The 15,485-nt window shown below is 37.0% G+C and overlaps 1 long non-coding RNA gene across 1 annotated transcript in view; it reads right to left on the reverse strand.

The window, feature by feature from the left end:
• LOC115893295 overlaps positions 1-15,485 on the reverse strand; it is an 88,379-nt gene that overhangs the window by 58,654 nt on the left and 14,240 nt on the right. Inside the window, exon 2 of the long non-coding RNA XR_004053295.1 lies at positions 6,533-6,621. This is a non-coding gene — a long non-coding RNA (uncharacterized LOC115893295). The remainder of the gene's footprint in view (positions 1-6,532; positions 6,622-15,485) is intronic.

The following is a 15,485-nucleotide window of genomic DNA, read 5'->3' on the forward strand; positions in this document are numbered from 1 at the left end:
CTGTTTTCAGTTAGACAACTTCACTCATTTATATTACCTATAGACACCTATTGGGGTTTGAGTTTGTGGTTCATGACTTTCTGGATGGAAGAATAGAGATAGAAGAGTCAGTGAGAGGGACCTTAACAAAAAGATCCACAAGATATGAGATATGAGGGAAACCAAGAGGGAACGGTGTAACCACAGCCTAGGGATTGAAATAAGAAAAATGTAGTTAACAGTGTCAAATACCCCTGAGAGATTCAGTCAAGATAAGGGCTGTGGGTCATCTGTGCCTTTAGAGAGAGCACGCTCTGTAAAATGGGTTTAGAAATCAGATCGCACAGTGCTGAGGAGTGACTGAATCTTAGAGACTGGAGATAATGAATGTAGACTACTGCTTGGAGAGCTTGAATGAGTTGAAGAGGACAGAAATTGGATGGTGGTGAAGAAAGAGGTAGTTTGTTTTTGTTTGTCAATTTGCCTTTTTGGATAGGAGTGTAAAGAACATGAATGGCTGAAGGAAAAGGGCCAGCAAGGAAGAAAAAGTTGAAGATAAAGGACAAAAAAGAAATAATTAATGGCAAAAGGTCTCAGCCTCAGTGATGGGAAGTAAAATCAAACATAGGCTTTGCCTTGAATAGCAGGAAGGACTCCTGAGACTTCTTAGAGATTAGAGGAAAGAAAAAGTGTTTATAGACCTAGTCGGTTCGATGCTGGAGGGGATTGCAAAGATTCACAAGTAGTTTCCACACAATGACCTCAATTTTCTTGTTAAAATAGCAGGTGCACTAAGAGTGAAGGGGAGAGATTGTGTGGCTTGAGTGGGGTAATGAACTTTTGAAATAGTGGCCGACCACAGTCAGAATGAAAGGATTAGTTAATGCTATCGAGGGGCTACCTCCGATTAGAACACCATAAATCTGCAGAGTGGTATAATTGCTCCTGTAGCACTCATGAATGTGAGTACAAGAAAGGATTCACTATAGCTCGGGTTCATGGTTGCAGGTACTGTTTAAGAAGGGAGTGGCTAGAGAGCTGTGGGAGGAAAGCTGCTAGTTTCCAAGCAAACTTCCAAGCACAGCTAGCAGAACATGGAAAGATTAAAGGCACTAAAAGTCTAATTTTATTCTAAGCAAAAGAAGTGAAAGGAAAATAGTTTATTACATTTGTAACCTAACCTCACTCCGCTGATTACATCGGTGAATGCTACTGAGGGGCTAGCTCAATGTCAATGTGATCACCCCAATGATTAGGGGTGAAGTCAGGTTACATATGTAATAAACTCCTTTCCTTTCACTTCACCTGTTTATACCTTATTTCTTCTTATTTTATATTGTCTTATTATTTTATAAAACATGTTTTAGATACAAGTCCAAGTATAAGCAAATAAAAGAAAAATAAAAACATACAGATGATCAAATAGAGGTGAGTTTTACTTTAGCAAGGGAAACTGATATTTAAAGTGTATCTGTTAAGCTGTTTTTTGTTTGTTTGTTTGTTTGTTTGTTTGTTCTTTTTTTGAGACAAGGTCTCACTCTGTCATCCAGGCTAGAGAGCTGGAGTGCAGTGGCATGATCCCAGCTCACCACAACCTCCACCTCCCAGGTTCAAGTGATTCTCATGCCTCAGCCACTTGAATCGCTGGGACTACAGACACGCACCACTATGCCCAGCTAATTTTTTGTATTTTTTGTAGAGATAGGGCTTTGCCATGTTGCCCAGCTGGTCTCAAACTCCTGGACTCAAGTGATTCACCCACCTCCACCTCCCAAAGTGCTGGGATTACAGGCATGAGCCACCATGCCTGGCCTTGTTGAGCTGTTTTAATTGAGAATAAGATGCTGGAGGTGCTCAGGAGGTTTTGTGGTTGACGTAGCAGAGTGGATGGAAGTTTACTGAGATTGTAGAAGTCAGGGCTGGCTCAACACTTCTCAATCTGGGCTAATTTTGCTCTGAGGGGACATTGGTCAATACCTGAAGACATTTTTGTTTGTCATAACTAAAGACGAAGTGCCAATGGCATCTAGTACCAGAAATGCTGCTAAACGCCCTACAATGCAAAGGACAGCTCTCTCCTCTCCCACAATAAAGAATTATCTGGGCCGGGCGCGGTGGCTCAAGCCTGTAATCCCAGCACTTTGGGAGGCCAAGACGGGCGGATCATGAGGTCAGGAGATCGAGACCATCCTGGCTAATACGGTGAAACCCCGTCTCTACTAAAAAATACAAAAAACTAGCCGGGCGACGAGGCGGGCGCCTGTAGTCCCAGCTACTCGGGAGGCTGAGACAGGAGAATGGCGTGAACCCGGGAGGCGGAGCTTGCAGTGAGCTGAGAGCCGGCCACTGCACTCCAGCCTGGGCAGCAGAGCAAGACTCCGTCTCAAAAAAAAAAAAAAAAAAAAAAAGAATTATCTGGATCCAAATCTCAACAGTGCTAAAGTTGGAAAACACTGGATTAAATTATTTGTCAGAATGATGGAAGAATAAGAATGCTAGGAAATTACTTGGAGAACTTGAAGACAGGGTCAGAGATGAAAGAGCCACCTAGAGCATGGGCATACCAGGTAATGTGAAATTCATGTGGGTGTTGGTTTGTGAGAGAATGGAAAAATCATTATTTGGAAAAATTCCTAGGGAACTGGATTTGTGGTACAGAGTTGCAAATGATTCCTGGGTTAGCAATTTTGTAAAGCAAATGAAAGGAGGATGAAAGCAAGGGAATTTAAAGAAAGCATATGCTGTTTTCTACTTGCTTTTGAAAAGTCAAGTTTCAGTTATCCTCAACCAGAGTTTCTAGTTCTTTCCATTGAAGTTTCCAGATGAGTACAACAAAGGTCAATATTGGTTTGGAAATAATCTATCCCTAACAGAGAAATACTGCATGAGAAGTCTTTGTTTCCCCCATAATCTTCAACCAGCCCTCTGCATCTCTAGTTGTCTTTTCTTTTTTTTCCCTTTTTTTTTTTTTTTTGGCTTTCCCATAACAGACAACACAAGCTGTCTCTTTGTGGTTAACCTTACAGAGCTGACCATTAATTCTTTCCACAGTACGGCATGTAATAAACACTCTCTACTCTCTACTTTGATTTAATTAAGAAAGAGCCTCTTCCAGCCTGAGTTACGAGTAAGACCTTGTCTCTTAAAAAAAGCTTTTTAAAAAATTACCCCGGTGTGGTAGTGCATGCCTATAGTCTCAGCTACTTGGGAGGCTCAGAACAATCACTTGAGCCCAGGAGGTTGAGGTTGCAGTGAGCCAAGATCCTGCTACTATGCTCCAGCCTGGGTAACAGACGGAGTCCTTGTCTCAAAGAAAAAAAAAAAAAGTATGTGTATATATATATACACACACATACTTTCTCTCTCTCTCTCTCTCTCTCTCTCTCTCTCTCTCTCTATATATATATATATATATAGAGAGAGAGAGAGAGAGAGAGAGAGAGAGAGAGAGAGAGAGAACAGGGACCATATCTTATTCATTATTCATTCTATATATATAGAGAGAGAGAGAGAGAGCCTCTATACAATCATGAGCTTTACTTTGTGTTTCTTTTAATAATCTAATACTGGACACATGTCCTTTAGATGATATACTGTTTACAATGCCTGCCTTTTGGAAGACTGAAAAAAAACACATTACTTAATAGATTTTAAAATCTCTTAATACAAATTTTGTTTGGTTTTTTGCATGGCCAGATATTTACTTCACATTGACTTATCTTCAATAAAAACAAAATAACTACTTTTTCAGCATACAAAATCAGCTAAATCTCTCAACTCCAACCAGTAAAGTCAAGACTGAATGACTTTTAAGATAGCACCACTTTATATGATGAGTTCTAAACTATAGATGGATTCCAAGAAAACAGGCAGGAGTATTTGGGCCTTCAATATTTCCAGACTCCTGTTCTCAGAACCAAACATTGAATGAAAATATTCCAATCAGATTACCACAAAAAAAACCCTGATCACTCATTTGTTCATTTGTTAATGATTGCACAAAATTGATTTAATTTCCAACTCTATATATTTTCTAATAAAAATGCACATAGATAGACCTATGTTCTTTAATATTATCTCATTTCATATATTTGTAGTAAGTATAGCATCATTTCTAAAAAATAATATTTTTTCTTTCTGATGATATTGAAACTTATTTTATATACATTTACAACATATATCTTAATAATGATTTAGAAAACTTTCCATCAGGTGTTGTATTTCATCATCCTTGTTTTTAGTTGGCACTATGTGAACAAAAGTGGCATCTATCTCTTTTGTGTAAATTATGTAGTGCAAAGCATTAGATTTATTTAAAAATTCTACCTCTGCTTATACTCTATATTCCCTTTCTTTTTTCCTTTTTCTCCATGGTACTTATAACCATCAAACATAACGCATAATTAATTTTGCTTTTTAATCACCTATTTCCATCCACTAGAATGTAATTTCCACTCAGGCAAGAATAGTTTATTTTATTCACTGCTGTCATTCCCCAGCAATCCACCGTATACCCCCATGCACATAGTAGGCACTTGACAAATATTTGTTGAATGATGATGGTTGTTATATAAATCAATTTGGCTACTTCTCTAACGGCATAATGAGGCAATGGATCTCTTCACTGGTTTTTCAAAAAAGAAGTTTACTATTTTAAATTACTTTACTTGCATTAACTTCTTAAGACATTACCCTTTTAAAAAGGTTTTATTGAGAAGTACAGTGCTGTGCAACTTCATTTCAAGCTGAGTCTGCACTCCCACCCATTTCAAATCCCTGTACTCACCTAGCTACTATTTGCAAATGATCCCTTACGGATTTACAGAATTCAATCCCTTTCAAACCTACGAGTCTTTCCAGGTCATTGGGGAAACGATTTAATTCTCTGGTGAGCTTAGTAAAGAAATCCAATGTATTTAAATTTTAAAAAAATGGAGGCAAGGCCACCTTTGCTCTTTTCATAGGTGATTACACAACTATATTCCATAACATTAAATTTGCAGTTGTGTCAGGAGATTTTCTTTCCTAGAATTTCGTATTTCTTACTTGTGTTGTACTTCAAGAGCTACTTTAATTAAAAAAATCCATTGAGTGTGGGTTGTAATGGAGCAAAATTCGCACTGGTATAAGCTGTCAGCATTCTAGCTAATAGAAGCTATAATGTGAAAATACAAATAGTCTCCAAATAATTGCCATTTAGCTTTAGAATTAATTACATGCCCTTATAAAATCTGGCTTGTCTTTTTTAAATTATATATTGCTTGAGTTAATAGTAAAACTAATTTCTGGGTAAGACATTGGTTGGGAAATTTTTGAGAACAGGGGCCATATCTTATTCATTTAGAAAGAACCAAAGTGTTTAGTTCATTGCTTTGCATATGGTAAGTCCTAAATAAATGAATAAACCTTTGGAAGAATGAGAAGTAGATAGAGATACTGAAGACGTGCCTGACCAAGACAAGTAAAATAAAAGATCACATTTTTTTAATTTAAAATTATGAATATTTGATACTGGGTCCCACAATATAAGCACATCAAAAATCATCTACTTTTTCAAGGTATCTAATTGGACTAAACCACTTTAACCTACCTTTATAACTTCTAAACGAATATTGTACATTAATTTGCTATTATAATAAGCTGCTTAATAATGGGTAGGTTTATTCTTCTTTTCCAGTTATATCATCCTAAACAACTTAGAAAATATTCCCAGGATCCTCCTGTTCCTTCACATTAATTGTCATTTTATCGAAGCCACATTTTCCAGTGATAACATTATTTATTTGGCTGTAGTTAAAGAAAGTCAAGGAATGGAATTCAAGGAATTTCAGAAAGATTGCTGATTAGCTATCCTTCTAGACTGTGTGTATATGTGTGCATATTGCAGGCAAAGACACAAAAGAAATGAAATATTCACTAAATAGGTTTATATTTAACAATCAGAAAGAAAAATTTAGAGAAATGTCAAATATTTTTATGCTAATAGTGCTACCCTTTAAAAAGAAGCAAATAATATTTGGGAGGCCGAGGCAGGCAGATCACGAGGTCAGGAGATTGAGACCATCCTGGCTAGCATGGTGAAACCCTGTCTCTACTAAAACTACAAAAAAAAAAATTGGCTGGGCGTACTGGTGGACGCCTGTAGTCCCAGCTACTCAGGAGGCTGAGGCAGGAGAATGGTATAATGTGAACCCGGGAGGCAGAGCTTGCAGTGAGTTGAGATCGGGCCACTGCACTCCAGCCTGGGCAACACAGTGAGACTCTGTCTCAAAAAATTAAAAAAAAGAAGAAGCAGCAGCAAATTGTAATAACCAGTAGTTCTCCATTAAGACAACTTGTTATTGTGCCTAATGAAACTAAATACTGTATGTCTGATATAAATGGATTTTTTTAAATCTTGAGGAGACTTTGTTTAAAACATGTACTTTAAGTCAGATTTAAGTAAGATCATTTTTCCTAATTATCCAATTGCACATTAGAAACTTGAAACAGATGCACAGATTATATCCCAAATCTGTAAAAGCATGAGAATAATAATGTATAAACTGCTAACCTTGAGATCTCAGGAACTCCAGTATTTTCCTGAAGATTCTATGCCTCTGAAAACATATTTTCAGTCTGTTGATATTTCCTCATTTTTTCCTTGAAAAAGAAAATACATTTCAGCATGTCACGCAAGTTTATGTTTTCAAAGAGTAAACTTACTAAAGGTGCCAACATCATGATTACATAGGAGAAAATCAATAGAAATCTTAAACTATGCGTAGCTTTAAATATAGAACTGAATAATCATATAGTATATAATTTAGCAAACAAAGAATATTCTTCTTAGAACAATGTCATAAATTTCTAATGATCCATACATGGTTTAACTCATTTATTTGTCTGGTTTCAATCAACAAATATTATTTGGGACAATAAGTTAAAGATATATCCATTCTATTAAGCAGCATTACACTAGACTTAAGCAACTTTCTAGTCTTTAGGAGATTCATATCTTCAAAACACAGAAAAATCCAGGGAAATCAACCAAAATGTTGTAGCTTTTGAGAGTCAATAAAAATCACAATGAGTATTTGTTATAGTTCTTGATTTGTTTGATTTGCTTAATGGAAACTATTTAATTATAAAATTAACTCAAATAGTTATATATTCATGATTTAAGATAACTTAGACTTTAAGAAAATATATAAAATACTCTTTAAAATGACATACATTAACAAAAATGTTGTTCTTTAAAATTATAGTGCCATAATTAGAAGTGATTAGTGCAACAATTTAGAGAGATGAAACCCGGGCAGTAATGATATATACTTTTTATTTACCCAGACTAAATGTATATAATCACTTTTTCCAAACCACTAATGAATTTTCTACTCTTGTATGTTAAGGTAATTTTACCAAGTCCATATAAAAATGTAAAAATTTTCTTTAAAAATGAGGTAGAGAAACTTGTTCATTTATTGTGTTTCCATAGTAGGCAGAACAGAGCTATCACTGATCATAGCCAATGACAATAGCTAGTGTAGAAATTCTACAAATATATTACTTGAATGAACAAATACCCTACACAAGCAACTTATGCTGCTGTAATTTGAACAAACAAAATACCACAATCTTTAAGAAAAAAATTTGTCTCAGGCAAATTGTGCCTCCAGGATTCACTTTTTTCCTTTAAACTTTATCAATATCTACATAGATATGCTGAGATTAAGATCTGGAATAAACTGGATTATCTGTGATATAACAATAGCACAGAAATATCAAATTGTGATTGGAATTACAGTGCTAATAGAGGTTATTGAGTCAGTTTGGTTCTGAGTAACCCCAGATTTGGTAGATGAACTTAAGAAACCTCAGAAAAATGTAATCAAAATTCAATTTTGTCATTTTTAATGATTTTTAGATTTTTAAAAAATTGACACATAACATTGCATGTTTTGATCATTTACAACATGTTTTGAAGTATACATGCATTATGGAATAGCTAATTCTAGCTAATTAATAAATTATACTACCTCATATAGTTATCATTTTTGTGGTGAGAGTATACAGCAACCTCTCTGTTTACGCTTTTCAAAAATGCAATATGGCATCATTAACTACAGTCACCTTGCTGTACAATTTTAGGTATAATTTTAAATATCTTAAAATTCTATTGAGAACATTACACATTCAAATGGTGACATACTGAAGACCACTGAAGATATAACTTGAATCATCCTTTGCACTTATTTTGAGGAACATTTAAGAATGGAACTTTTCCTGTTTTCTCTGTTAAAGATGCATATCCTGAGATTACAATTCAAGAAATTAAAAACCAACAAGTAAGCAGCAAGCAAGCACACAAACAGACCTCTCTTTGTGTCCACTGAATATAGACTTTAAAAAGTTAGAAAATATTTGTGGCCAGGCACAGTGGCTCATGCCTATAACCCCAGAACTTTAGGAGGGCAAGGCGGGCAGATCATTTCAGCTCAGGGGTTTGAGACCAGCCTGGCCAACATGGTGAAACTTCGTCTACTAAAAATATAAAAATTAACTGGGCATGGTGGCACATGTCTATAATTCCAGCTACTTGGGCAATTGAAGCACAAGAATTTCTTGAATCCAGGATGCAGAGGTTGCAGTGAGCGAAGATCGTGCCACTGAACTCCAGCCTGGGTGACAGAGCAAGATCCTGTCTCAATAAAAAGAAGAAGAAGAAGAAGAAGAAGAAGAAGAAGAAGAAGAAGAAGAAGAAGAAGAAGAAGAAGAAGAAGAAGAGGAAGAGGAAGAGGAAGAGGAAGAGGAAGAGGAAGAGGAAGAGGAAGAGGAAGAGGAAGAGGAAGAGGAAGAGGAGGAGGAGGAGGAGGAGGAGGAGGAGGAGGAGGAGGAGGAAAAGAAAAGAAAAGATATTTGCAACTAAAACAAAATAATTAAACTAGATGTTGAGTTGAATATGTCTATAAATAGCATTCATAAAGTCAACTTTTCTTGTTAGTGAAAATAACTTCCCTATTAAATGTAATTTCTTATTAAGATACAATTTAAAATTTCATCCTAGAAGTAAAATAAAAGTTTCTGCTGCCATAAAAAGAAAATGAAGATGCTATTTCATTCAAGCTCCCTATTTTACAAATAAGAAAACTGACTATATTAGTGATCTGTAACTAAATCTAAGAAGAAAATTACGTTTTTTGACTACCCATTATTAAAGTTGAAATTCAGAAACATAATTGTATTTGACAGCCAAATAAATAAAGTCTTTCTTTAGGCATTAAGATATTCTATTGAGGAAAGAAAAAATATTGAGAAATCTAGTGATCTAAATTTACGTATCTTTTTTTTTTTTTTTTTTTTTTTTTGAGACGGAGTCTTGCCCTGTCACCCAGGCTAGAGTGCAATGGCGTGATCTTCGCTCACAGCAACCTCTGCCTCCCGGTTTAAGAGATTCTCCTGCCTCAGCCTCCCAAGTAGCTGGGATTACAGGCATGCGCCACCATGCCTGGCTGATAATTTTTTTATGTATCTTTAGTAGAGACAGGGTTTCACCATGTTGGCTAGGCTGGTCTCAAACTCCGACCTCATGATCCGCCCGTATCGGCCTCCCAAAGTGCTGGGATTACAGGCGTGAGCCACAATGCCCGGCCACATATCTGTAATTAACCTATAATTTAGACAGAGACAAAGGTACCCTGGCCTATAGAAGAAAAGGATTCAAACTCTAACCTGTTTGAAAGTAAAGGATATAAAAATAAATCTTACGCATAAAACTGACCCTAACTGAGGCCAGTGAAGCCACTATGGGGAAGTCTACCAAAAAGGAAAACTGTGTGTGGGGGTGCAAGCCTTGTAGCCTCAGGTACCCTGGAGACTGAGATGGGAGGATCACTTGAGCCCAGAAATCCAAGACCAGCCTCTAAAAAAAAAATGTTTAAGAAGAAGGAGGAGGAAGAGGAGGAGGAGTTGGGGAAGAATGACATATTCAATGCAAAGGTCCAAGTATTGGGGATCTGGTGCTCAATGCCTGTTCTGTATACAATGCACAGTAGTCGATGCAGGCAACCATTCCAGTTTAGCCCCTGTGCTGAGTGGATGTGACTTGGGGACACCAGCTGTGTAAGACTGTGTTAAAACAAAAGTATGTGTGCACACATGTGACAGAATTTTAAAAGTTGTGCTAAGATCGACAGTGCTCACCCTGAGACAACTTTGTAGAGGAATCATCCAGGGACGTAATGTACCTCAGGAAGATTAAGGGGCAGCTACTCTTCCCTTGCAGGATCCCTGGGCACATCACAGAAGATCAACGGGAACTGCCATTTTTCCTGGAATCCTGTCTTTATGAGGTGATCACAAGCACATTGGATAGCCTCAACACTGCCTTTTCATACCACCTGTGAGTGGGATCCTCACCCTATGGTTGGGCTTAGCAGCGACAAATGTCCTCTATGGCTGATTCAAGGATAAATATAATCATTCCTGGTATTATGAAAAATGCTTGAGGAGTTCAAAACTTACAGAAGACTAATAAATGTATACTTATATAAATATAACATCATTTGTCTTCAAACAACTTTGTTATGCTCATTTAAAGAAGCCCAGGGTCAGATATCTGATTGTAAGTTTTATGAAAAATAAGACAGACATAAACCCATATCATCATTTAGAAATGTGCATCTAACACTTATGAATCACATCTGCTCTTTTCTAATATTTGGGGCTTAATTGAGAAAGCCACCTAGAACCAGTTTTTTAACTTGTGGAAATTCCTTCAATATTGCAATGCTGGTGGGGAAAGTAAAGACAACCTCCTTGTTCCAGCCTCTTAAGTTTCCTGGTTGCCCATGGAAATCACTGCAAATTGTCCTGCAAATCCCAGCTGCCATCTTGTTTGGCAATGGTCAAGGCACTCTTCCATGTTTTCAACATTTTATCTACAAGGGTACCTTTAATAGGTCAGTGAGGCACATAGCTGTTGTTGGCATGTTTCAATCAGAAGCCAAGCCAGCCTGCACTGAGATCACTGAAGGTCACATCCCAATGATAGCACTGACTAACCTATAAAATCAGCTTGTAATATTTTTAATAGGTGATTCAATGATAAGCTATAAAGAAATAGAACTTGTTTGAAAGGCTGTCATCTTGTTCCTGCCTTTAAAAAATCTCTTTTGCCAATGCTGGGGTTTTGAGAATATATCTGTTCCTGTCAGAATCACAGAATTTGAGACGTCTAAGTTGATGACTTCTGCATGTCTGGAAGCTTGGCACACATCACAGCCTAAATACGTCAAAAGGGAATGATGGTGTATGAACACAAGTGGAGTAATTGTCTGATGTTCTCAAGTGATAATAAAACTTCTAAGTTCAGTGAAATAGTTTAATTGCATCTGCAACTGCATCTCAGAATACAGCATTGCATAATTAATATGTCTGTAACCAGCACAAGTGTCATTTACTCTGAAGGACAGCTTCCTGACAGAGCAAATGGCCTGGGGCAAAGAAATCTAGCAGGAGAGAGCAATCTTCTATGTAGAGTTGACCCTAATTTTCTTTTTTCTTTTTGAGACAGAGTCTTGCTCTGTCACCCAGGCTGGAGTGCAGTGGTGCGATCTCGGCTCACTGCAACCTCTGCCTCCCGGGTGCAAGCAATTCTCCTACCTCAGCCTCTCAAGTAGCTGGGACTACAGGTGCGTGCCACCACGCCCAGCTAATTTTTTTGTATTTTTAGTAGACATGGTGTTTCACCGTGTCAGCCAGGATGGTCTCGATCTCCTGACCTCGTGATCCACCCACCTTGGCCTCCCAAAGTGCTGGGATTACAGGCATGAGCCACCACGTGCGGCTGACCCTATCTTTTTAAGAGAAGAAACTTCACTGACAGTCATGTTAATTATATTTATAATTCTTTTTAAAATATCAATACCACTCCAATTTTGTACCTTCACCTACATGTTGAAGTACAACTAACAAAAATATATGCAGTCCATAATTGATTCATCTACCAAACAACAAAAATGAATTTCCATTGTTTTCACATATGTTGAAATATAAGAAACATTATTACATGACAAAAAATGTTTCCAAAAGAATAATAGTACTTAGTCATTCTATTTCAGTAAAGTGGACAAGATAACCAAATTAATCTTAGACTATTTATAGATGAGGTGGTCACCATGGGATTCTTCCATTCAATCACCCGTGTTCAAAAATGTGCAAACAATTTTCTAAAATTGTTCAGGTAATAATTCTCTATTTAAAGGCATAGGAAAAGGTATTACAATTTCTGGAAATCTGCTAGAATTATAAGAGAATCTAGGTGACAATTTAGGTAAAAATTATAAAACTTAAGGAAATAGATGATCTTCCAGAAAATTATAAATTGGTAAGACTGGCCCTAGAAGAGGTACAAACTAGACTAGACAGATTACCATAGAAGGGATTGAAAAGCATGTTTCAAGTTCTACCACTGGAAAAGGTAAATAAAATCAACAGGGTATAAAGCCTTACAGAAGCTTTATAACATAGGTCTCCACATTACTTAAATCATATATTCACTAATAAAAACTTTTCTTGACCTGAACACATTTTTCACTCATTCCACAAATGTCCATACTTCCTCACTTACTGAATTTAGAGTCCATTATTCATCATGGTATTCTCTCCCTTGCACACACACTCACCTCCAAGGCCTTTCTCTCTCTCTTTTCAAACTAGTGTGACAAAAAAACCCACCTGATTAAATTCAGTTCTCCTCCTGCTATGAACCTGTCCCCTAGAAGTTAAACAGATGACTGCAACTAGAGAAAATGTAAGATACTGTGTTATTGACATACCTTTTGGTATATGACCACAAACAAAAGTGGGTCCCCCGTAGTGTCTGGCAATCTTATCACACTTTCCTTGGTAATTCATGCCATGGCTCTATGACATCACTCAAAGAGGCACCTTTGCCTCTTCAGCCATCCCACATTCCTTCCCACCTCCTCACTCCCAGTTCACTTCTAAGAAAATGGAAAGAGCCACAGTTCAACTTCCTCCCTTTTCTATCACTGTATCCTCTATACACTTAGCATTTGTGATCATGTAGTCTGTCTTCAATCATGTTATGAGGAAGAAACATCCTTCTCCTCCCTAAGGCCAACCCCTTCTCTTAAGACTTAGATTCCATTTCCTCGCACCAACTTAGGTTTTCACGACTTCAATCATACTCTCTCTCTTCCACATCATCATTTTTCTCCATTTTACTAGATTATGCCCATTTATATGCAAATATGTTATAATGTCTCCCATCTTAAAATCATTATTTTCTTTTTCATCAGCTCCCCATCTCACTATCACCCTAATTCTTTGCTCTGTTTTTTAACAAAACTTTTTTAAAGAGTGCATTCTCCATTCCTCAGCTGCAATTCTACATTGAATTCCTCTCAATTAGGCTTCATTTCCACAGCTCTACTGAAATGACACTTATCGAGGTCAGCAGTGAACTTGAATATTGCCAAATCCAATGGTAAGTGTTCAGTCATTATCTTCCTCAATCTTTCAACAGAACTTGACTCTGATAATCACTTTCCCTTTCGTGACGTATTTCTTCACTTGGCTTCTAGGATAGCAAACACTCCTAGCTTATTTCCTACCTCATTTGTTGATCTTTCTCAACCTCTTTGCCTGATTTCTTCCATTCTTTTTGAACTCTACATCCTTTAGCAGATTCAGTTCTGAGATTTCTCTGATGCTGTCCAAGGAAATCAAACCCAATCCCATGTCTTTAAGTAGCACCACTTATTGATGAATCTAAAATTTAGATCTCTAACCTGAACCTCTTCTCTGAGCTTTAGACTCATATCTACTGTTTACTCTATTCTGCAACTCCACTTGAATGGCCAATAGGCTTCTTAAACATAGTATGTCCAAAAAATAGCAATAATAGGTAATAAGGAACAAAGGACAGAAGACGCATACTCCAGGCTTCTACCCTCTCTGGGCTTCCTCATGACAGGAAATGGCATCATCATTTACTAAAGTGCTCTATTAAAACCTAGCTCCTTAGTGAAAATGGCTGATTTTAGGATCAGGAAAGAGGAAATACAAGATGAGCCTGAAACATTGTATAACACCAGAAAGTAAGGAAGAAGAAAAGTAAGATAGACCAGGGCATGTCAGAAGGATACAACAGGAAACCTGAAAGAGCTCTAAATGGTCAGAGTTCAAACAGTTTAGGCAACAAATATTAATGGTAGTATTATATTATAATACCAAGGAAAAAATAAATATATATGAGTCTATATGGATCTAAATAAATGGCTGAGTAAACAAGTAAATGAAAGAGAAGAGAAAAACCGTTCCTTACAAAAGGTTTCCAAAGAACATATACAGATCATCCCCATTTAAGAAGTAAAGCTTCATCACCACCATCGACCTTGAGTGTGAACTGGGTTTGGTTAGTTGTTTCAAAAAAACAGAGCATGAGAAATAAAAACAGTAACGCTACAGTGGATAAATCTGGCAGACACTATCTCAACCAACTGACTAATGTGAATATTACCAGTGATACATCATGCTGATATTATATATCCCTGATATGATTCAATATGAAGAGTACTTTACTTCTCTGGTGTTCTTCCAAAAAACCCTTACCCAAAATCTAATCATTAGAAAACATCAGAGAAAACTAAGATTGGGGAACATTCTAAAAAAAGTCTATTCATGCTCTTCGAAAATCAGGATAATAAAAAACAAGGAAAGACAAGCACTGTCACAGATCATCACACAATGATGACAGAATTCAGTGTGGTATCCTTGATTGGATCCTGTATCAAAAAAAGAATATTCATGGGTAAAATGTGAAATCTGAAGAGTCTGTACCTTGTTTAATAGCATGATACCCAGTGATGGTTTCTTTCTTTGACAAGTGTGTTATCGTTATGTAAGAGGTTAACACTGGGGGAAGCTGGGCAAAGGGTGCATGGGAACTCTCTGTGACGCTTATTTTAAAAAGCCTATCAATAAATTCATGTTCATCTCTTTCTCTCACACCCCACAGCCAATCAGCGTTTTCTTTCAGCTCTGCCTTCAAGATGCATCCTGAATCTGACCACTTCTTAGCATCTCCACGACTACCACCTTAGACCAAGTCCCCATATCTTTCACTTCCACTACCTGACAATAACTTCGTATCCAGTCTTCACACAAGTGTCAAGTCAAGCTCTTTTCTGACATCTTACATTTGTTGTTATTTCTCCTGGAAGCCTCCGCCTACCCCAGATATTGCATGGCCTACTCTCTCACTGCACTGAGCCCCCAAAATATTCTCTTTGGAGAGGCCTTTTACAAACATGTTTATTTCAAATAGCCATCCCCATTCCTATTCCTTAACCCTACTTTATTTTTCCTCACAGCATATTTGTGACATTATAGAGCTATTTATTTATTATCCATCTTGATGACTAATGTAGACATCATGAGGGGAGGGGCTTTCTCTCTCTGAATGGATAAACAAATACCTATTACTTGGTATTTACGGG

The sequence above is a fragment of the Rhinopithecus roxellana genome, chromosome 14 (genome assembly GCF_007565055.1).
Source record: "Rhinopithecus roxellana isolate Shanxi Qingling chromosome 14, ASM756505v1, whole genome shotgun sequence".
Taxonomy (NCBI): Eukaryota; Metazoa; Chordata; class Mammalia; order Primates; family Cercopithecidae; genus Rhinopithecus; species Rhinopithecus roxellana.